The sequence below is a fragment of the Nelumbo lutea genome, chromosome 5 (assembly GCF_056320005.1).
Source record: "Nelumbo lutea isolate HS-2025 chromosome 5, American lotus-T2T, whole genome shotgun sequence".
NCBI classification, from domain to species: domain Eukaryota; kingdom Viridiplantae; phylum Streptophyta; class Magnoliopsida; order Proteales; family Nelumbonaceae; genus Nelumbo; species Nelumbo lutea.
Genome location: NC_142688.1, coordinates 51,399,624 through 51,424,042, shown reverse-complemented (window position 1 = coordinate 51,424,042; position 24,419 = coordinate 51,399,624). Strand labels below are relative to the sequence as shown.

Here is a 24,419-nt window from a genome sequence, read left to right as displayed (position 1 = left end):
GTGACTTATTTTGATTTGGTTCCTTAATTATTATTTCTTGTCATATATTTATAATTAATTTTTCTGTTTGTAAATTCTATTTCCTTTGAATGGGAGGAAAATTTACATTTATATGTGAAGGTAAGGGTAGGTTTCTTTTTGATTGGGTGAACTTTTCTGGGAAGATGAGGTAGCATCTATGCACATAAATGGCTTCTATGGTTGAACAATGACTATTACAATATTAAATGTCTTAATTATGGTGTTTTATTAAAGTACACATTTGTCCCTAAGAATTCAGCGTTTAAGGGATAATTTTTGTCCAATGAAAATTCTAGAAAACTACAATGTTAAATGTCTTAATAATGGTATTTTGTGAAAGTACACATTTGTCCCCAAGAAATGCAATGATTAAGGAGTAGTTTATGCCCAATGAAAATTCTAGAAAATTACAATATTAAATGTCTTAGTTATGGTGTTTTGTTAAAGTACACATTTGTCTCCAAGAAATTCAGTGATTAAGGAGTAATTTATGTCCAATGAAAATTTTAAAAAGGATAATTGTCCAAAACCCACCATCACTTTTTCTGAATTCTCTTTAATTCACCACAACTTTTAAAAACGTCTAAAACTCACAATGTGGGTGAGATTTTATTTTCTAAAACTCATCATCCATTACAACACTATTAAAGTTGAATGACCCAAATTGTCCACGTCAACCTAAATGCATATTTCATGACTAAACTGCCCCTAAATGCATATTTCTGGAAAAATGGTACCAAACAGTTCCAAACACCCACAAAGGTTATGTTTAGGTGAAAGCTAGAAAAAAATGAAGAGTGTTAACCCTATTTAGTATTTGTTAGAGTGACGTCTCTTTGGCACAAAGAGGTGAACCTGACAAGTATACTCAATTTGATTATCAGCTACAGCGAGACGAAGAACTGTGTTCCCATCATCATCCCTCAGGTTTACAAAATCGTCATCACCCACTGACTCCAACAACAACTTCAGTGCCTCCAGGTGGTCATACTTCACACAGAGGTGTAGAATGGTCCCTCCACGATCCAATTGTAGTCGAGCTGTTTGTGGTTTTGCTTGAATCAATTCTTTCAGGACTTCAACTCAGCCTTTCATTGCTGCTAGATGAAGCGGGGTATTCCCATCTTTGTCACGAGCAAAGCAAGTGTGGCCAACCAACAACTCTTTTACAATATCAACATACACTTTGGCTGATTCCAAGTGAAGAGGTGACTGCCATCTTCTTAAGTCAGCTTCGAGATCAGAAAGCTCCGGCTTGTTCCGTAGAAGCTCTCGCACAAAATTGAGGTGACCGAGCAACACTGCTACGTGCAAAGGAGTCTCACTGACGCAAGATACAATCACCCTATCGAGAATAAGCGGGTCTTCTTGAAGCAATTCAATTAAGGAAGATACACTCCCTTCTGAAGCTGCTGCATGAAAACGTTTCTCCATATCTCTCTCTCTCTCTCTCTCTCTCTCTCTCTCTCTCTCTCTCTCTCTCGCTTAGTAATTGCAGGATATAAATTCGCCTCCTCAGCCCTCCCCTTGATAAATAATGTTGGGAGAAAGAGTCAAGCCGTCGAGTCAGAATTTGGTATTTGATTCTATCAAATCTCCCTTCAAAATTTCGGCAGCCATTGGTGACCTCTCCCACCTCCTGGCCCTTGCATTCTATAACATCCCCAACCTCACTGACTCCATCCCTTCATCATTCACAAAGCTTCAAAATCTGGTATCCCTCACCATACGTAACACCACTCTCTCCGGCCCCATCCCAGAGTTCTTCAGCCAACTCAAAAATCTCCGGGAGCTGGAGTTGCCCTACAACCAGCTTTCCGGCTCGATCCCGCCTTCCCTTGTCAACCTCAATGAACTGAAGCTTCTTAGCCTGGGATGGAACAGACTCACCGGAAACATACCTTACTCGTTTGGGGGATTCAATGCAGACATGCTGGGTGGTTTCTCCATGTTTCTGTCTCACAACCAGCTCTCCGGTGAGATACCCAGATCTCTGGGACAATTTAACGTGTCGAGAATCGATCTGTCGTATAACAATCTCATCGGGGAAGCGTCGATTTTGTTCAGGGAGAATGCAACAGCAACGTAGATCAATCTATCTAATAACCAGCTGGACTTTGATCTATCGAACGTGAGGTTTCCAAGGAGCCTGAAATCTTTGGATTTGTCGCGAAAGAAAGGTCATGGAGGTATGAAAGAAAAAGCGACGGGTGAGAAGTTGCATAAGAGAAATCAGAAAAAGTGATGGTGGGTTTTGGACAATTACACATTTGTCGCTAAGGAGTTCAGTGATTAAGGGGTAACTTATTTCCAACGAAAATCCCAGAAAATTAGAATATTAAATGTCTTAAATATGGTTTTTTGTCAAAGTACACATTTTTCCCCAAGAAATTCAGTGATTCAGGGGTAATTTATGTTCAATGAAAATTCCAGAAAAGTAGACCCTATTTGCACTTTTATAAGTAAAAATTACAATATTAAATGTCTTAGTTATCGTGTTTTGTGAAAGTACACATTTGTTCCCAAGGAATTCAGTGATTAAGGGGTAACTTATGTTCAATGAAAATCTCAGAAATTTACAATATTAAATGTCTTAAATATGTTTTTTTTTTTGTCAAAGTACACATTTTTCCCCAAGAATTCAGTGATTTAGGGGTAATTTATGTCCAATGAAAATTCGGGAAAAGTATACCCTATTTGCAATTTTATAAGTAGTATAGATATAGATATAGATTTTCATTGATTCAGTTATATGAAATGAGAAAATCCACTTATCTTTTGTATAGAATATAAATTAATTAAGGTGATGTTTGGCATCGGTGATCATTCTTTCTTGCTGATGCTGAAATCACGGTGATTTTTTTAAAAATCATTAAAAAATATTGTTTGGTATCATTTATGCCATGTAAGCTGTTTGTTTGATACTGATTCTCAATGGTAATTATTTTTCCTTGAAATCATACTTTTCTTGGAGACATGTCAGATGACATGTCATCCTCCAAAAACTGGAATCACCTAGAAATCAGGGAATCACCGAAAATGGTGAACCCTCAAAATGGGTTGATTTCAGGAATTGTTTTTCCAATCTCCCAAAAATTGCAAAAATCAACCAACCAAACAGATTGAAAATCACCTATTCTTGTTTATCCTATGTGGCTCCAATGTGGCGCTGATTTTTGGGATATTGTCATTGGTGCCAAACATCACCTAAAACTTAATACATTATGATTTATGTTTACATCTTTTGTATATTTTGAAAATATCTTTTTTTTTTTTTACAATTTTTTATCTATGTTCTAAATTTAGGACATCATTTTGTTTCTCTAATTGATTTGTTCAAATTTTCTGAATATATTATTTTTGTTATTTTGTAATAATTTTAATTACGAAATCATGACTAACACATTTGATCAACCAATGACTTGGGACTAGGGATGTTGATGGACTGGTTTTGGGTTGGACCCCGTCCAAACCAAAGTCAATTTGAACAGACTGGACGGACCAACAAGACATATTGAATTGGACCAGTCCAGACTTATGATCCAAAGTATTTATTGGATTGGATTGGACCTGGTTCATCCATAATGAATTTATATTAGATTGGGTTGGATTGAACCGATATCAGGTCCATTGATAGAAGATAAGAATTTAGGTGTTAATGGACCAGGTTTGGGTGGGAATCAATCTAAATTAAAATGAATTTGAACAAATTAGATGGTCCAGACATTGAATTAGACGGACTCAAAATGGTACAAAATATTCATTGGATTGAATTGGACCTAGTCCATTTGTAATAGACTTACATTAGACCGGATCGAATTGCACCAAATCCAGTCCAATTGACACCCCTACTTGGGACCCAAAGAAAAAAACGGTTCAACCCCTAGATCGGTTTTAAAAACATTGGCTAAGAGAGAGAAGGGTTTTTGGCGAAATGTGTCCGTGTTATCATTCACACTAACCAAAACAAAACATGAATCAGGACATAACTGTTGTCATTTTATCGGAGACACAACAGAGCCCACATCATCCCAGCCACAGCAGCTCTGGACTCTACTGTGGTAAGCTCTTCAGCCTACGTTGACGGAATTCCTTGTAGCTTTTGGGTGTATATTTGGGTGGATTCTCATCACTCACAAGTGAAGGGAGAGGCCCAATTACAGCATCAAGCTGTGGTGCACAGAACACAGCCCATGACATGCGCACCTGATCCTTGTGCACCAAGCTTCTGTTGAGAACACTTTTGTACTTTCCATTGCTCAACACCTGCAATACCATATCCTCTATGTCACTAATAGTAGTAAAGATAAAATTATGCAGGCAAAGAGAAAATTAAAAGGTTTTTCTCTCAATAAAAAGTGTCTTATTGTGCAGCTGATGGTATAGACCTGTCCATATTTATTGGCCTTTTGAAATCTATATATCCTTCATATGATTGATTTAGGTTATATTTTGCACAAATTGTTGTTTCTACGAAAAATGTTTTAGGGAAGGTCCAAACGATATTTTTTTAGGTTTTATTTATTTTTTTCGAAATTGGTTTAAAGGGGTCGGTTTAAGGCCCGTTTATCCTCTGAACCAGTGTCTAACTCGATATAACCCCTGAAGGGATGTATCGAAAATCCATCGGCACAATATGTATTGATACTTTGAACCTTGGATTTTGGTCGATTAATATAAATTGGCATATATCTGTTATTGAGACTGTTTATATAGAAACATGCATATCTAAAAATGCATGTGTGAGTAGGGCTGTCAATATGGACCAGATATTGGTCCAACCCAACCTAGTCCAATATGAGTCCATTACAAATGGACCAGATTTAATCCAATCCAATAAATAGTTTGGACCATTAAGCCTGGACTGGTCCAGTTCAATATGTGAACTATCCAACTTGTTCAAATTGGTTTTAATTCAGATTCATTCCAACCCAAACCTGATCCATTGACACCCCTACTCTTAACTTCTATCAACAGATTGGATATTAGTTCAACCCGACCCTTTTCAATGTAAATCCATTACAGATGGACCAAGTCCAATTCAATCCAATAATTATTTTGGACCTTAAAGCCTGGATTGGTCCAATTCAACCCAAAACATGTTTTACAACACATACGTCTCACCAATTTGTATTGATCAACCCAAAACATGTTTTACAACAAATTAAACAAACTTAAAACAATGGAAATTGCGGATTGTCTTTGATCATCAAATCAACAATTCTAAGGGTTGGGCAGCCTAAAAGCCATTATGACTTTTGGTTCCTGATGAGGGAAGATTTGGCCCCCCAGTGACAACATAACACATGGCATCTTGGAACACCGGGATGATACTCAGACGCCACCTACTTGATGACTTGCCTTAACCAAAGTGACAGAGTCCGACCTGGCGACCTGCCTCTACCGTCAACCTGGTGACTTGCCCCTGTCGCCGACCTAGTGACATGCCTCTATCGACCTAGTGGAAACAGACATGGTGACCTCGTCCACAACTTAGGGCGACTAGCAGCACCTCGTCTACGGTCGATTTGTGATACCTCGTCACTAGTCAAAGTGACCTCAACATGAGGAGTGGCCTCCTTCGAGGACTTGCCAACTTGATTGAGGTCTAGGTGGCAACCTACGAGACATACTTGCTAACCAATTCTGCGTGCATATCCTGTCACTCCCTGGTTTCTCGAAATTTAGCCCCCACACCGAATGTTCTGGAGGAAACCGAACAAGGCACGAAGACTAGTCTACGTGCATGTCTACCTATGAAGACTTTGAACCAGTTAGGCACAACCTCCCGGAGATCTCGAACGCAATACGTGAAGTCCACGCCAAACAACACCTATATATAAGTTTCACCTCCAACCTCACAAAGTACGCACAATTATTTGCTCACTATCCTATTTACTCTCAAACTTTCAACTTACACATATTAAGATACTAACTTAAGCATCGAAGCGACCATGCCAAGTGAGCCACCACGAGTTCTTTGAGCATTCCTTTCTTGCAGTTCGACTGGCTTGCTAAGCAACCGACATCCGAGTTGCCCTCCAGGTAGGAGCATCCATATCGTGCACTACCAATTCCCAGTTTTAACAAGTTAAGCTTTTAGGTTGAATAGTTCCAAGGTATGGGTGGGTGTATGCTAGTTAGGAGTGAGCACAAGTCATTTCGGTTCAGCTCCAAGGCAAAACCTGAAACCTACCTTATAGGAGTTAGTTCTAGGTTTTTGGAACTAGAATCTACATTGTCAAGATTGGTTTCAGGGTCAGTTCTAGCCTTAACAGTTCCAGGGTTGGTTCTAGGATCTACCCATAGAACTTGTTCGTTCTTTACCAAAAAGATTAAAAAAAAAAGGATGAAATCTTTTCTTGAAAAAATTAAGCATTCCATAACTTCAAGAATCAAATTAGATGGCTATATATATTTTGTTGGATTTAATATAGTATATCTTCTTTATTTACCAAAAAGAAAAAACAATGAAATCTTTTCTTGAAAAAATAAGCACTCCATAAGTTCAAGAATCAAATTAGATGGCTATGTATGCTGTTGGGTTTAATATATAATCACATGTCATGTTTTTTTATGATATTAAGAATTATGAATGTGACATATATAATTAAGTAATCACAAATTGTCTCATTGATTATGTTAGTATCAATATGTATGATTAATTAAAAATCACAATCATAGAATGTTTAAATTTGATTTCAATAATATATATTGATGAAGGGTGATTTGGCCCGACCTCATAACAGGAGGACACGTGGACGTGACCTGGCATAAACGACAATTCAGCATAGCCAGTCCGTTACAAGGCAACCTCGGGTACCTTATTATCCCAAACTAAAGTTACTTCGAAACATGGTTACTTCGAGCTAAGATCATCCAGAGCTAAGATCACCTCGGCACCAGACTACGACAAGCATAAATTCGGTAGTCACCTAGTACTTAATCCAGCTCGAGATTTGTAGATATCAGCTTGGGGTATCAACTCGGAGATATCAACTCGGGGATACCGATCTGCCCTCAAGATAATCCAAAAAATCACTCTAACGGTTCCTGAACTCCACAAGATCATGCCTCGTAACAGCTAGCATTATCTCCCCGTTCGATTCAAGCGGAAGTGATGAACTTTATCAGTTGGGATAATTATCCCCAATCAATGCAGAAATGGACCTCATCGTGACGATGATCTCGAAACTACTCCACGAAACCAGCGAGGACTCCACTATATAAAGGCTCCACCCCCCGAGGGTGAAAGGTACGCGTAATCTCTGCTCTCTAGCTCTCTTGCATTCTAAGCAAACTTCAGCTCACAACCAAGTACTGACTTAAGCATCGGAGCAACATCGCCAGGTAAGCACCCCCGGGTTCTCTGATTCACTTTTTGCAGATCAACTGAGTCCGTTGCCTATTGGAAGCTAGATCACATCCAACTGGGAGCAGCCGAATTGTGCTACATCATTTGGCATCATCTGTGGGAAACGATACAAGAAGCCTTTTTCCTCGAAAAGCATCCATGGCATCCTCCAGTAACACTGGACTGAATGCTGAAATGAACGTCTCCGGGGGGCAACCTCAGGTCCCAGCCGTGTGTATTGGGCAGTTCACTGTGCCTCTCTCTGCAGATGGGATCCCAACACTCAACATACCACAAGTCATAGTGCTTGTGAATGCCCCTCTCCCTCCTTTGGTGGCTGCAACCTTCACTGAAACTTCTGTTGTTCCCCCTATAGTTGGGCAGAATCAACTTGACGACTTGGTACACTGCGTACGAGCTATTCAAGCTCAAATGCAATATGTCCAACAATTCCAGCATTACCAGCAGCAGGTCTTGCACCACTTTTACCAGCAGCAATATCAGTAGCAGTTCCCTCCATTGTCGTAGAATCAGCAACCAGTTCCACCTCGGAATCCGACCCCACAGCAAAGCAGACTCCATCATCAGAACACTCGCCCTCCTTTCCAAGGACAGGCTTCTTAGGTTCCACATCCCCTTGGTAGCCAAGCCTTGTCTCGTGGCAGGAGGAACAGACAGATTACTCCTCCTGCTTCGGAGAATATTAACAGATTGAGAAATACTCAGCCCGCTGATGCCATTCCACCCAGGCGATCGCGTCAAGAAGGTTTGCTCGCGGGAAACCAGTTTGGGGTTCTGGCCATGGACTCCAGACGGGGCCCCTCCATTCACAGAAGCCAGCACCAACAATCTGAACCACCCTGTGTCCGCACCGAGCCCGATCACACTGAAGTTAGCAGCACAAATGCAGAACCAATCAAGAAGCAGCAGAAGCAGCATCGTAAGGCACGCCGAGCTACAGTTCCAAGCCAGCTCGCCACTCCTGTTCAAATCGAGCAGCCAAAAGGTAAAGAGGAGGTGAGCTCGGAAGCCACGAAAACCGCTCCCCTCCTCTCCGTGCAATCTCCTTTGTCCTCCGAGCTCCTTGCCACCCCGATGCCGAAGGACTTCAAGTTACCTCCGCTGGACAAGTACGACGGGCCATTCGACCCAAATGATCATGTAGACTCCTTCCAGTCCCAGATGCACCTAGCTGGGGCTGATGAATCTTGGATATGGGTTGCCTTCTCTATGACCTTCAAAGGAGTAGCTAGCACGTGGTATAGGAACCTCGCACCCGGGACGATTAAGAGTTCGGTGCAGTTCATGCAGATGTTCACCTCGCACTTCATCACTAGCAAGAAGTGTCCGAGGTCACAAGAAAGCCTCCTCAACATAGTCTAGAGGGAAGGAAAGTCGATTCAAAACTACATCAAATGCTTCAATGACACTTGTCTACAGATTCCTAATCTGGATCTCATTGTAAGACTCACGACAGTGAAGAGAGGAATCACTCACAGAAAGTTCAAGTGGCACGTGGTAGCCAACAAGCCCAAGGATATCACTGAGTTTCTCAAGCTCGTTGATCAATTCATCGGGACAGAAGAGGAGATGAACCAGAAAAGTGAGAATCCAGTGGAGAAGAGGAAACGAGAAGGTGACACCTCGAACAATGGGGACAACAAGCGAGTAAAGAGCAAGTCACCAACCAGGGGGGAGGGGGAACAAGTCAGATCAGCGTTCCCGAACTCCTCCGGTAGAAAGGATGAACTACACGCCCCTTAACGCGAAGCAGGGAGAGATTCTCATGGTGATCAAGGACGCCTCTTATTTGAAGTGGCCACCTCGGTTGAGGGGAGATCCTAACACAAGAAATAAGAATGTATACTGTCATTTCCATAGAGATCACGGTCACAGTATCAAAATTTGTAGAAATCTCCGCGACAAGATTGAAGAACTCATCCGTCGTAGATACTTGAAAAATTTTGTACAAAAAGATAATAAAAATTAGACAGACCGGCAGGGGGAACAAAGGAGAGATGCTCCTGAGTCTAGTAGCAGACAGAGTGAGCAGCTGCAGAGATAGCTGCCTGAAGAGAGACCCATTCGTAGGGTAATCCGTATGATTACTAGTGGGTCTATTGTCACGGGCTGCACATCGGCAGCAGGGAAGACCTCGGTCCACGAGCTAGAGCGAGAAGAACAGAATCCTCTGAAGAGACCAAGGATCAAAGATCCTATACTCTTCACAGAAGATGACACGCACGGGATTCAATACCCCAATGATGATGCGCTAGTTATAAAGATACGGATCAACGATTTCGAAGTTAAGCGCATCCTAGAGGATTCAGAGAGCTCGACTGATATCTTATTCAAGGACGCCTTCAACAAGCTCCAGCTCTAAGAAAACGACATCAAGCCCACGAATACTCCTCTGGTAGGCTTCAGCGGAGAAGAAGTCAGGCCCTTTAGGAGAATTTCAGTACCTGTGGGGGTCGGCACGTGGCCTAATATCACAAGATTCGAGCATACTTTCCTAGTGGTCGTGACTCCCTCCCCGTACAATGCCATTGTAAGTCAGCCCATCATCCACGCACTTCGCGCAGTGGTGTCCACCTACTATTTGAATATGAAGTTCCCCACGGACTTCAGAGTAGGGGTAGCGCGAGGCGACCAGCTCGAGCCTCGCAAATGCTACGTCGCCGCCCTCAAAGGGAAAGCCAAGGCAGCAGATGACCTCGAACTAGAGCGACCTACGGTGTACACCGAGGAGCAAGCTACACCGACAGAAGAGACCATTCACATACCTGTTTCAACAGAAGATCCAGCTAGGACTCTCCAGATCGGTGCATCGGTTGAGGAACCTCTCCGTTCTTAGCTGGTAAGTTTTTTAATTAAAAATTTAGATATATTTGCATGGTTTGCGATAGAGATGCCCGGTATAGATGCAAAAATAATAACTCATAAGTTAAATATTGATCCTGTAGTTAGACCCGTTAGACAAAAGAAACGCAACCTCACCCCGGAGCGCTAGAGGATAGTCGACGAGGAGGTCGGAAAGCTCCTCGCAGCCGATTTCATCAGGGAGGTCCATTACCCGATCTGGGTAGCTAACCCCGTTCTGGAAAAGGCCAATGATAAATGGCGCATGTGCGTCGATTATACTGACCTGAATCAGGCTTGCCCGAAGGACTGTTTCCCACCCCCTAAGTTTCTTGGACGCGTACTCATGATATAATCAGATCAAGATGGACCCTACCGACGAGGACAAAACGACTTTCATAATCGAGCTAGGGTTGAATTGTTACAAGGTCATGCCCTTTGGGCTAAAAAATGCCGAGGTGACCTTCCAAAGACTTGTAAACAGAATCTTTGAGCCGTTGATCGGCAACAAGGTTGAATGTTATGTAGACGACATGGTCGTCAAAACCCAATTTTCAAATTGTTTAATAAAAGATTTACATTGTGTCTTTGAAATTTTGCGCAAGCATAATATGAAGTTAAGCCCTAACTAGACCTATTCATGGGCCGGGTGGCCCGATAGGCCGGCCCGGCCCCCGGACGGGCTTGAACATGTTTATAGGCCTATGGGCTTAAACTCGGGCCAAAAAGCCCGGCTCGCAATAAATTTGACCCGGGCTCGGGTTTTGTCAAAATAGCCCAGCCCGACCCAACCTAAAATTAGACTTAAAATGGGTTATGTGATTGTGTCCATTTGAATAAATTTTTTGATTTAAGAATGTAAAACTGTGTTTTAAAACGTAAAAGAAAGGGAAAAAATCATCTTGTAGGCCCATTGTTCATTTAAATAGGAAAAAAAACAATCTAAATTTTTAATTCTAATTTGAATAGGGAAAATTGTAATTTTTTTTATTAGGTCGGGCTTCATTCTTTTTATCAGGGCCGGACTCGGGCCCAAGTTATAGGCTCGTTGGTCGGGCCGGGCTCGGGCTCGGGCCTAACGTATTTCTATTAATGATGAGTAAAAGCCCAGCCCGAGCCCGGCCCGGCTCGGCCCATGAACAGGTTTAACCCTCAGTGTGTCTTCGGTGTCACCTCGGGTAAATTCCTGGGTTACATAGTTAACCGATGTGGCATCGAAGCCAACCCCGAAGAAATAAAGGCCTCCTAGACATGAGGCCACATCGTAAATTGAAGGAGGTTCAGAGGCTAAACAGTTGTATAGCCGCTCTGAGCCGCTTCATGTCCAATTCGGCATTATCGTTGCCTCCCTTTTTTCAAGGCGATTAAAAAAAGCAAGGATTTTGAATGGACCGAAGAGTGCCCGCTCGCCTTCGATGAGCAAAAAAAATACTTAGCTAGCATCCTGGTTTTGACCCGACCCGAGGAGGGAGATGTTTTGAAGTTGTACCTCTCCACGAGTGATGAGGTAGTCAGCTCGGTATTGATAAAAGAAGTAGATCGGGTCCAACGACGTACCTACTACATCAGCAAAGTTTTGTAGGACGTCGAAACTTGGTACCCGGAGATCGAGAAACTAGCGTACGAGCTGGTCATTGCAGCTCAGAAGCTTCATCCGTACTTCCAAGCTCACACCATTGTCGTCCTCACCAACAAACCTCTGAGGCAAATCTTACTCAAGTCCGAGGTATCTGGTAGACTGACTAAGTGGGCCATCAAACTCAGCGAGTACGACATCCGGTTCGAGCCTTAGACGGCGATTAAGGCCCAAGCCTTGGCCGACTTCGTCGCAGAATGCACCTTCAGCACTGCAGTCCCTGGGCTGATTGAGCTCGAGCACAGAGAGGAAGCTTCAACTAGTGCGGCACCAGTCCCGGTTAGAGCGAGGCCAACCTGGGATGAGCAGCCCTGGATCCACCATGTAGACGGCTCGTCTAATTAGCAAGGAAGTGGAGCCGGCATTAATCTGTGGGCCAAGCGGGGTGAAGTTGGAGTACGCACTTCGGTTTGAGTTCGTAGCATCCAATAACGAAGCGGAGTACGAAGCACTAATAGCTAGGCTCGCTTTATCCAATGAAGTACAAGCGAAGCACATCGTCATCTACAGCAACTCCCATCTCGTGGTCAACCAGGTCACCGGCGATTACGAAGTTCGTGACCCCACCAAGGGTGCTTATCTAGCCAAGGTCAGGGAAGTTCTACGTAGCTTCCAATCATACTTCATCAAGCAGATTCCAGGGTCTGAGAACATTGAGGCCGATGCCTTGTCTCGGTTAGCCAGCACGAGTAGCAACACCTTCAAGACCGTGTATGTAGAGAATCTACCTCGGCCCAACGTTCTCAGGGGGGAAGAAGAGGTCACTCCTGTTGCACAAGAAGAGTCGAGCTGGATTGACCCACTCACGAGCTATCTACTTCACAGGACCCTCCCTGTAGATGACAACGCAGCCAGAAGGGTAAAGCGTCAGGCAGCCAAGTATGTCATGATAGACAGACGGCTGTACCGAAGATCTTACACGCTCCCCTACTTGCGCTGCTTGTGACCCTTAGAGACTGAGCTCGTTCTCCATGACACTAATGAAGGCCTGTGTGGCGGACACTTGGGAGGTAGGGCCCTTGCCCAGAAAGCGCTACGACAGGGGCAGTACTGGCCCACGATGAAGGCAGACGCACTCGAGCTCGTCAAGAAGTGTGATAAATGCCAAAGGCATGCCAACATCCACCACCAACATGTTGCCGACCTGAAGTACCTCACTAGCCCATGGCCCTTCGCGCAGTGAGGAATCGACATTCTTGGACCATTCTTGCCAGTGACAGGACAGAGGAGATTCTTGGTGGTAGTAGTGGATTACTTCACAAAGTGGGTGGAGGCGGAACCCTTAGCAACAATCACAGCACGAAGTGTACAAAACGTCTTTTGGAGGAGTATAATATGTCGCTTCAGGCTACTTCGGGTGCTCATCTCTGACAACGGTAAGCAGTTTGAGGATATCAAGTTTCAGAACTGGTGTGCCGAGATGGGATACAATAAAATTTCACTTCGGTGGCACACCCTCAAACAAATGGTCAGGCGGAAGTCACGAACAGAGCTATACTCCAAGGATTAAAAGCCCGCTTAGCCCAAGCTAAAGGACTATGGGTAGACAAGCTACCCAGCGCATTATGGGCCTACCGAACTACTGTGAAGACCGCCACGAGTAAAACCCCCTTCAACCTCACCTATGGCACAGAAGCGGTAATCCCTGCCGAGATTGAGGTGCCTACACTACGCCTGGAGGCATACAACAAAGAAGCAAACGACGGCAAGCTCCAAACCAACCTCGACCTGGTGGAAGAGGTACGAGACCTAGCATACATTCGGACTGCAGCCTATCAGCAAAGGGTGGCTCAGTACTATAACGCTCGGGTCAAGAAATGGCACTTCCGTGTCGGTGACCTGGTCCTCAGAAAAGTCATGGTACCTGAGCCCGGTGTCGGTAAGCTCGGACCGAACTGGGAGGGGCCCTACCGAGTAAAACGGATACTTGGGGAAGGTACATACAAGCTCGAAACCTTAGAAGGCAAACAGGTACCTCGGGCATGGAACATCGTCAACCTAAGGCGAAACTACCTATGATTGCCGAACTTAAGAGAGGACTACTAGTCAATCCTAGAAGTCCAAGGACTAAAATGTCGAGCTGATAAAAAACCTTGGCACCACATAAGACCCAGTCGCCTCTTCGGCATGGGCAAACTACTCCTAGTCGCCTCCTCGGCATGGGCATATAAGACCTAGTCACCTTTTCGGCATAGGCAAAGTACTTTTAATGCCTAAGGCGTAGACAACTCGGGTATGAGCCCTACAATGCCTAGCCCACTTCAGCATATAACAACAGGTTGGGCCCATTAGGGACAACCGGCATTTAATTGAGTAGCCTGCGCACGACATACATTACGTGAAGTTGCCCCTACCAATAGTACTAGTTGACAGTTCGGGGTGACCATCACTTAGAAAAAATTTACTTTGGTTATCCTTACTTGTTGTTCAGCTCAGTAACTCGACAGTTCGGGGTAACCCATACAATACCTTTGCGTAGTTCGGGGTAACCCATAAAAAAAAGCGTAGTTGAAATCAACTACTAGAGCCCACTTCAAATGCAACTCAAACTAGTACGTCAGGGCATGCTCGGCGGAGTTCACCTGCCAAAAGAACATAAGTTAGTACCAGCAAAGTTACAAGCACAAAACTGAAGAAGTAAAACAAGACCTACCACCATGCAGTGGGTAGCTGCCTGAGCCCTGAGCTGAGTGACCGATAATTTAGTCCAACTCGCGACCTCCTCGGTGTACACGGCACCTTTGCTCTTGAGGAGGCTATATTTTGGAGTCAGGATACTCTGAACTGCTTCCTCACTGCCCGAAGAAGCTGCTGTCATAGGAGCGGGCTACGAGGACGCCTCAAGCACGCGAGGTGGGGTCTTCTCTGATTCCTCCTCGATCAAGTCGATTACCAGAGGCATAGTAGAGGATTGATCGGGCTCAGGCACAGCGGGCTCCGGCGACTCAATGTGAGCTCTTTTGGAAGCTCGCTTCTTTTTCCCCTTCATCCGCCCAAAAAGTTTGTTTGCATCAAGCATCATGGGAGCTGCAATGAAAGCATTGTGTTAGCAACATCATAAAAATTGAAGTACCAACACAAAATCAAGACGACCTACCAGGACTCAATCCGGCTTGCACGAGCTTGTCTTCGACAATGTAGTCCGCAAAGTTGAAGCCAAGCTCCACCCAAGACTGGAGCGTCTCCCTTGTTTTTAGGTCTAGTCTAACACCGGAATCCTGAATGGCCGCCCTCCAATGGGTTGGAAAAGGCCATCCCTCGGGACTGCAGACCACGAAGTAACTTCACTTCCAAGTCGGGATACTATTAGGGAGCTCGTGCAAAAGCTTATAGCCTGGACGAGGTGACAGATAGTAGGTCCGCCTATGCTCGAGAAGGACACAAGAAGCATTCTTCTTGATGGACAAGATTGAGGAGAAGATATCGAGGTCGAGGGGCAGGTTATAGTCGTGGAAAAGCGAAATGGTTCCTACTACATTGCAGATGGAATTCGGGTGTAGCTGGTCTATGGTAATGTTAAAAAATTTCAAGACTTCTACAATCAAATGGTGCAAAGGCAGACGAAGACCAACCACGAGCTGCTCTTCGAAAATCACGATCTCATTGTGATCGTGCTCCCAAGGGAAGTTGCCTACCGGGAGACTATAGGTGAGCTCGTTTGGAAGGTTGTACTGATACACTAAGGCCTGGAGCCTATCCACAGTCATCGTCGAGGGGCCAAAGTTGTCTGGCACCCGACCTCGATGCGAAGTGGATGCTGGATTATCTGAGGCCTCTTGCGCCTCTCGAGGTGACTGCACCTCGGGAGGGTCGCAGACTACCTCCGGACCCGAAGTAGCCTCATTACGGCTATCGACCTAGGCCGAGGCACCTCCCCCAGCATCATCTAAAAGGCTATCAAAGCTAAAGCTAGACATGAAAACAATCTGAACTGAATTGAAAAGAAGAGCTAGGGAAGACTCACCAAGGAAAACAACTGAATTGAAAAGAAATAGCGAACTGGAAAACCCGAGCTATAGAGCTTAAGCGCGACCTCGGATCAAAGACTAGTAAGTTTATGGTGAAGAAAATGAGTCTCGGGTCCCCCCTATTTATAGCCACTGTATCAAAGAATCAACGGTCAAGATCAAAGTGATCTGGTGGTTCCTAAGAAAACCAGTTCTGTGACCCCTGAGGTTGAAATCGGTTTAGCGCATTTTTTGGCGTCCGCAGAATTTATAGATCGCGTGACGTCTGCGCATAAACCACAAGCGACTTGGGTTACCCTTGGTTGAGCCGAGCAGCCGAACTGGTCCGACCGACGATCTATTCGACAGAATGGCCTGAACCTTGAGCCAAATCTACTTGTCACATCGTGAACTCCCCACACCTGGTCAGGACCCCTGGCTCGGGGAGTGGGGGGCAATTGATGAAGGGTGATTTGGCCCAACCTCATAACAAGAGGACACGTGGACGCGACCTGGCATAAATGACAACTCAGCATAGCCAGTTCGCTACAGGGCAACCTCGGGTACCTTATTATCCAGAACTAAAGTTACTTCGAGACATGGTTACTTCGATATAAGATCATCCAGAGCTAAGATCACCTCGGCACCAGACAGCAACAAGCATAAATTCGGTAGTCACCCAGTACTTAATCTAGCTCGAGATTTGTAGACATCAGCTCGGGGATATCAGCTCGAGGATATCGATTTGCCCTCAAGATAATCCCGAAAATCACTCCGACGGTTCCCGAACTCCACGGGATCACGCCTCGTAACAGCTAGCATTATCTCCCCGTCCGATTCGGGCGGAAGTGATGAACTTTATCAGTTGGGAGCATTATCCCCAATCAACGCGGAAACGGACCTCATCGTGACGATGATCCCGGAACTACTCCGCGAAACCCGCGAGGACTCCACTATATAAAGGCTCCACCCCCCGAGGGTGAAAGGTACGCGTAATCTCTACTCTCTAGCTCTCTTTCATTCTAAGCAATCTTCAGCTCGCAACCAAGTACTGACTGAAGCATCGGAGCGACCTCACCGGGTAAGCACCCCCAGGTTCTCTTATTCGCTTTTTGCAGATCAACTGAGTCCGTTGTCTACTGGAAGCCAGATCACCTCCAGTTGGGAGCAGTTGGATTGCGCTACATCATATATATATATTTCAAAACTTATCATTATAATTTAAAATTTGTAAACATTATTTACTATACAAGTTCAAATATTAAGGAAAATAATTATCAATTCACAAGTAGATCAATGGTTAAGTGGAACTATGGCTTTTGTAACCATGAGTGCTTTGGGTTCAAATCTTTATATCCTCAAAGTCATGTGTGATTTATTTCAAGGCGAGTTCCACCAAAAAAACCATGGCTGATTTCACCTAGTCTAATCAAGACTGATTCTCGGATCTGTTTGGGTAGGGTCCCCCACACACCTTGTAACCAGCCAGCACACGGGTTGGTTTCAAGAATTTTGAACCGAACCTTAACAGATTGGGCTTTTATATGAAAGGGTGCTGTTAGACAATAAAAACCTATTTAAGGGCCTCACATAACAGCTTAAGCTTGGCATCGATGTCGTTGCTCCAGAAAACGGTGACACATCAGCGCCACATTGGAAAAAACGGTGCTCCAAGAAACGTCTATTTGTTTGGAACCGTTTTTTCATAAAAATGGTGCTCCAAGCCATGTTTTGGAAATCAAGAAGGCATGGTTTGGAGCAACACCGAATTTGACGTTTTCTCATATTGGAGCTCGTTGCTGCCAACGAGAACGTGATGTGGCAGTGACGTGAACTTCCTATAATGGGTACCGGTGCTGAAAACAGATATAGAGCACTGGTACCAAACAGAAAATGTTGTTGTTGCTCCAATAAACATCCTACCTGACAGCAATGTTTCAAAACTAAAAAAAAAAAAAAAAAAAACCATTTTCTCAAAAAACGGTACTTCCAACCCACATATCAATAGCATTGTTTTCTATTTTATCTGCAGCATCGATGCCAAACATATACTAAGTTTTTTGGTAGAACTATTCCTTGAGAATAGAACACTCCTTTTAATTGATAAATAAGAGGGTTGGAGCTTGACCTGGATCTGATCGCCTATGATGACTATGAGAGAATTTGGTATGTAATCGACAGCAATCCATCTTCCATCTTTCCATACTTCAAAGCCTGGAACATTGTTTGGGACTAGTATTGTGAGAGCACATAAATCTGTGTGGCCTCGACCCAAAGGCCAACTCAGGCCCTGGGCATTTGGGGTAAAAGTTTATTTTGATTCTGTATTCCATTGCTTCACCGCCCAAGTCTGCTTTCAAAGTCTTCCCTTCTAAACCGAGTCCTGCGAGAGCAGCTCTAGTATTTCATCACTTACTTTCAGTATTTCTTTTGTGTATTCTTCAGTCACCTCCCTGCAATGATAAACATAGCTTACATAATGCCATAATCCATATTCTTCGATAATAATAATAAGGGTTAATGAATAATAATAATAATAATAATAACATAGGGTGATTTACATAGACACCTCTCTGGTTTGTGAACACCTTATTGATGTTGAAATGACATTTTTTACTCTAACATCAGTGTAACCACTAGTTACGAGTGCAAATGGATCTGATCATCCGATCTTCTTTAGTCAAATTTGGATTATCCCTGTTTGAATCTTTGGATCAGATAATAGAATTCAATCAAAAATTAGTTTGGGTTTGGACTATTCTCTATCCGATCTGATATATGTTATTTATTTATTTATATAAATAAATATATATAATACATACATATGTTATTTATTTATTTATATTGTACTTTTATAAATTTGTTATATTATTTATTTTTTTTATAAAAATATGGATATATATGATGAAAATAATTAAAAAAAATACTTGTATTTTTTTGTTTTTTCTTTATTTAAATTGGTATATTTTTCTTTTAATAGTTTATTAAATTTTAAAGAAAACAAATTGAATCAGATCAGATCGGAAGATCCAACTTCACAATAGGATTCAAGTTTAGATTGAGGCCTATCAGATATAATCGGATCTTTGGATCAGATCAGATCCGCCATGAACACTGTTGGATCGGATTCGGATAACCCTAATTCAAATCCGAATCGATACATTTGCATCCCTAACTTTATTCCATTTGTTAACTTTCCGTCAACTATCTGGAGCACATGATGTCAGGCATGATTTAAAACATTTCAAAATCCCAAAATTACCCTTAAGAAGAAGATATTTTTCATCGTCTTCTTGACACTGAACTAGAGCAATAGTATCTTTTCCAACTCTTTGGAGTCTAAAATGCCAATGCACACAATTTTGTCACCTATTATCATTCTTTTACTTTTTAGGGTGATGTTCGGTATTGTTTTCATCATGGTTTTTAAAACTGACCCAGAGATCGAACCGGTTAGGGGTCCAGTTATTGGGTCGGACGGTCAGCCCGTTCCGACAAAAAAATAAAAAAAAACAATTAAAATTTAAAAAAAAGGGCAAAACTGTTCGAACGATTAACTGTCCGGATCAGCGGTTTGCTGACCAAAATCAATGATTTTTTGAGAAATCCCGGTTTTAGGGAAAAACGGAACCGATCACCTAACCGGTTTCTGATTTTTCAAGTCTAACCATCCGGTCCGATCCAGTTTTGAAAACTATGCTTTTATGCCCGTTTTGAACTTTTGAACCCTGAAGAAAAATGGATTTACTCATCATAGAAGGGATTTGCTTCTCATAGGAGTCTGGATCTCCTATTCATACAAACTCCGCTCATGTCTAACCATGTAACATCGCAACCACATATGTTAAACATTTCATCCTCCTATTCCGGATTTCCTGTCCATGTGAACTCTGCTCACATCTATCCACATCTCATCCTTTTATATAGTATTATACAGGAAGAGATGTTCCCAATTTACTGGGGTAGTGTGTTGTGGATAAACCTGGTCAAGAGATCCAGAATCTTCTCCTCATAGAGCACCTTTACACTAATTTTATATCATATCATAGCGGTTTATTGGCAACATCTTCTCAAAATTAACAAAATCAAATATTGAAGATGTTCTCAATGCATGGCTGAAAGGTTGGTGAGAGCATCAGCTGTTTGAGAAAGTGAGATTACCGGTACCGAAACTCCTTCAATGGCCGTGGTGTTTTCTGGCCTCTCGTTTGCCAGATGGACAAATTTCTCCGGCAGCTCCTTGATCCCTCTCAGTGACAAGAATTGCACACTCTCCACCTCCATGTTTCCTCTAGAAATGGTTTTTATTAGTTGATTCTGTGCCCACCCTTTCCACAAGGAAGGGATAATGGATAATTGACCCTAAATACTTTTAACCAATCACGCTCACCTAATTCGAGTGACAATTTCATCCCCGAATTTTAAAATGTGATAACCCAGCACCTAAACTTTCAAAATGTGATAATTCAGTACCTGCCGTTAACCAGTCCATTAATCAGCCGTTAAGTGACATTTGAAAAGTCAAAAATGCCCTAAGAATGCCATCTAATTCTCTTGATCAACCATCTAAATATTGACAATAAACTAAACAGTTCCAAATCCTAGCATCTTCTATTCAAAAAAGTTGGTGATTGTTTAGAAGAATCTAGAATTTGGTACTGTTCATTTTATTGTCAATATTTGGATGGTTGATAAAGAGAATTAGATGGCATTCTTAGGGCATTTTTGACTTTTCAAATATCACTTAACAGCTGATTAAAGGACTGATTGACGGCAGGTACTGAATTATCACATTTTGAAAGTATAGGTACTGGATTATCACATTTTAAAAGTTTGAGTACTAAATTATCGCATTTTAAAATTCGGGAACTAAATTGTCACTCGAACCAAAATGCAGGGTTCTGATAAGGAAGTTTCCTAATAAAAATTCTAGATTTCCAACATCAAGCATCATTATGCAACCATCTCCGAGGACCTTGGTGATGGTTCCAGCCTAACGTTAAGTTTGTTATGGCCAGTAGGAGATTTCTTATCCTATATATGGACCCTTCAGTTCACCTACCTGCCTATAAAAATTTGCCATGTCATGAATGTTTGATGACTTAAATTTTGACGGAACTTTGTTCCTAACGGCGGTTTATTAGGCGAGACTCCCAAAAAGTAATAATTCTGGTATAAGCTAGACTGAAACAGTCTACCTAATCTGAAACATCAAACAATTTCCACATAAATCCTTTGGATTACTGGACAGTGTATTCCCATAACCGGAGTTCCTCAAAACCAATCCCCTCTTTTAAATTGAAAGACTGAAACATTAAACAAAACCAGTCTACCTGATCTGGACACATTTGAATCCAATTTTGGCGATCCCAGTTACATTTTTGGTTTCAGTTGAATCTCTAGGTGATAAGTTGATGCTCCAAAGTAGGGTATTATCTATTTGACTCAGAAATTCATCTTTGTCCGTGGATGGAAACTGACGAATAGGGTGTTACGAGAGGATTTCTCGAGAACACACTTACACTTCTACACCTTCGATGTAGAACTTTCTTTATCTATGTTCTCTGTAGAACTTTGTTATCAGAAATTGTTTCATAATTATTTAAATTACAATCAATTATTATTATTTCAATGAATAATTATTAAATAATTTAGGAAAATTATTTGATTAACTTCGATCCTTCGTGGTTTTACATCAATTAAAAATAAATTCTTTACTTTTAATTAAAGTTACATTTTACTTTGTTTAATAGTAAATAATTTAGGCTTAAAAAGTAAATAATTATATTAATTTAGTATATGTTCGGTATCGGCTCTGCAGTTGCAGCACCGTTTTCTCTGCTGATGTGTGGCTTGGAGAGAAAACAGTGTCTTCTTTTTGTTTGGAATTGTTGCTGCCAGGTAGGACGTTTCCTGGAGTAACAACAACTTTTTCTGTTTGGTACCAATACTCTAGGTAAGGTTCAAAAAATCGTTACTTATCGGTCCGTATCGGTCAATACGTGTCATATTGGGCCCTTCCCGATACGCTCCTACAGGGGTTGTATCGGGTCAGGGCCTAGCTCAGAGGGTAGCTAGGACTTAAACCGGCTCCTCTGAACCAAAATCAGAAAAAAAAATAAGTGGACCTTGGCTCCAAGGTCAACTTTTTCAGAGGGTACGGCGTATCGGCCAGTATCGATACTTTGAACCTTGGCTCCAAGAAACGTTTTCTACACTTCTACCCATTATCGACTGCCACATCACTGCCTTATTGACAGCAACGAGTTGTAGCTCCAAGAAACGCCAACTTTGGCGTTGCTCCAAGCCATTCCTTCCCATTTCCAAGGCTTGGTTCGGAGCATCGTTTTCTATGGAAAATAATTCCAAACATATGGCTATTTTTTTGGAGCACCGTTTTTTCCTACATGGCGCTGATGTGGCACCATTTTTCTGGAGCAACAAAAACGGTTCTAAACAGATGCTTATTGTTATTATAAATAATTAATTTACTATACATTACTTCTAATCAATAGCAATTTCAATAACTTTTTGGAAATTATCACAAAATATTTAATTTATTGTTGTTTAATTTACTGTTAGTTAATTAGTTATAGAAAATTATTAAACTTGTAGGGATTTCCCTATAAAACTAGGGCCCTACCCTGCCCTGCCCCGAATGGGGCAAGTTTTCTCAAATGAGGACAGGGCAAAGATAGGGTGGGGATAAGGAAAATATTTTTGCCCCAAATTAGGGATGGAGTTTGCATATAATTCCCTGAGCACGATGGTAAATTAGTAAAATATCCATGGATTTAATATTAATTTTTAAAATATCTCTAAGTTTTCCTCATATTCTTATAATCCTAGGATCCCATAATTTCATTTATAAGATACCCCCAATTTGTCACAATCCAATTCCTAAAATACCCCCAAATTCCCATAATCCTATTTGTAAAATATCCATAAATTAGATTTTTTTAGGCGATTGCCTCAGGGTAGGGAAATTTTGGGGATTACCCATCCCCGATAGGGAATGGGTGCTTCGCCCCAAACCCGCCCTGCCATTGGGGTCGAGGTGGGGATGGAGTTGTGTGTCTTGATTTATGAGGGCAAAGGACAAGGAGGGGTGCCCATCCCCGATGGGGAATGGGTGCTTTGCCCCAAACCCGCCCTCCCTTTGGGGTCGAGGTGGGGATGGAGTTGTGTGTCTTGATTTATGAGGGCAAAGGACAAGGAGGGGTGCCCATCCCCGATGGGGAATGGGTGCTTTGCCCCAAACCCACCCTGCCATTGGGGTCGAGGTGGGGATGGAGTTGTGTGTCTTGACTTATGAGGGCAAAGGACAAGGAGGGGTGCCCCATCCCGTGCATTGCATGCCTCATCATGGGCCTCCACTAAGTATATATATATTTCATGAAGGAAGTGTAGGAATTTTCTCCTTTTGTACAATTTTTTACTTTTCTAATTCCTTGTTATTTTTTAAACAACCAATAAGAGATTCTCCATTGCCCATAAAAATCTTCCTAAAAGTTTTAATCTGTCTTTCTCCATACATTCCAAATAACCTAAATAATCTCTAAAATTTCTCCTAAACTACCTCCCCCACCTAAAACATTTCCTAGTCTATCTCACAATAAACCATCTAATTCTAACACCTCTTTCCCACCTAAAACATCTCCTAGACTCTCTCTCTCTCTCTCTCTCTCTCTCTCTCTCTCTCTCTCTCTCTCTCTCTCTCTACCTTCTAAATAGATGCATTTAATTTTTAACCAATGTATTAAAATATTACCGTTTATGCAAAACCTTTTTCAAAAAATAGTTTAAATTAAAAATTAAATATTGAAATAAGATGAGTAAACAAATCTAAAATACTAATAAGAGAAAAATAAATAATACAATAAGACAAATGATAAAACTAAAGTGATAAACTTTAATAATTAATTAAAATATTATTATAATTATAAATAATATTTCCATGCTATCATTAAAAATTTAAGAATTATTTATAATAACTTTAAAATTATAAAGTAATAAAATTTATTTCAATTTAAAAGTGATTAAAATAATAGAAAATTAAAAGCCATTTATTGGTTTTAATTTTAACAATAATAATTGTTAAATTTAATTACATTAACATTATACTTAATTTGAAATAAAAAGATCTAACAATATTAAAATTTTAAACAATAATAAACTTAGCATAATATCATAACTTAAATTACGTAGTAATAACTATTTATTAAAAATTAAAACTTAATAAAAGTAAAAGTTATTAATTTAAACTAAATTTAAACTTAATTTTAAAATTATGAAAAATAAATAGCACAAATCCAGTGTAGTACAGGTTTGCCTTCCCAAGCCCTTAATTTTGCTATATCATCAAACTCTTAGCCTCTGGCCACATCACCTTGCTTCCCATTTCACCACCATAACAAAGGTGGAAACTTCCAAAACATAATATGTATAGGACAATTAAAATATCAATTTATTTTGATACATTTAGTAATTAATTATTTTTAAATACATATATTTTTAAAAAATATTTTATTCAGATAAATTTATTGTTTATTGAGATTATTACTCATATAATTATCATGAATTATTAATTTATTTATCA

General features: G+C 41.6%; 1 pseudogene; it reads right to left on the bottom strand.

Moving 5' to 3' along the window:
- Positions 1–4,074: 4,074 nt before the first annotated feature.
- Positions 4,075–20,104, bottom strand: LOC148852365 (flavonol synthase/flavanone 3-hydroxylase-like; annotated as a pseudogene).
- Between the last annotated feature and the right edge of the window lie 4,315 nt (positions 20,105–24,419).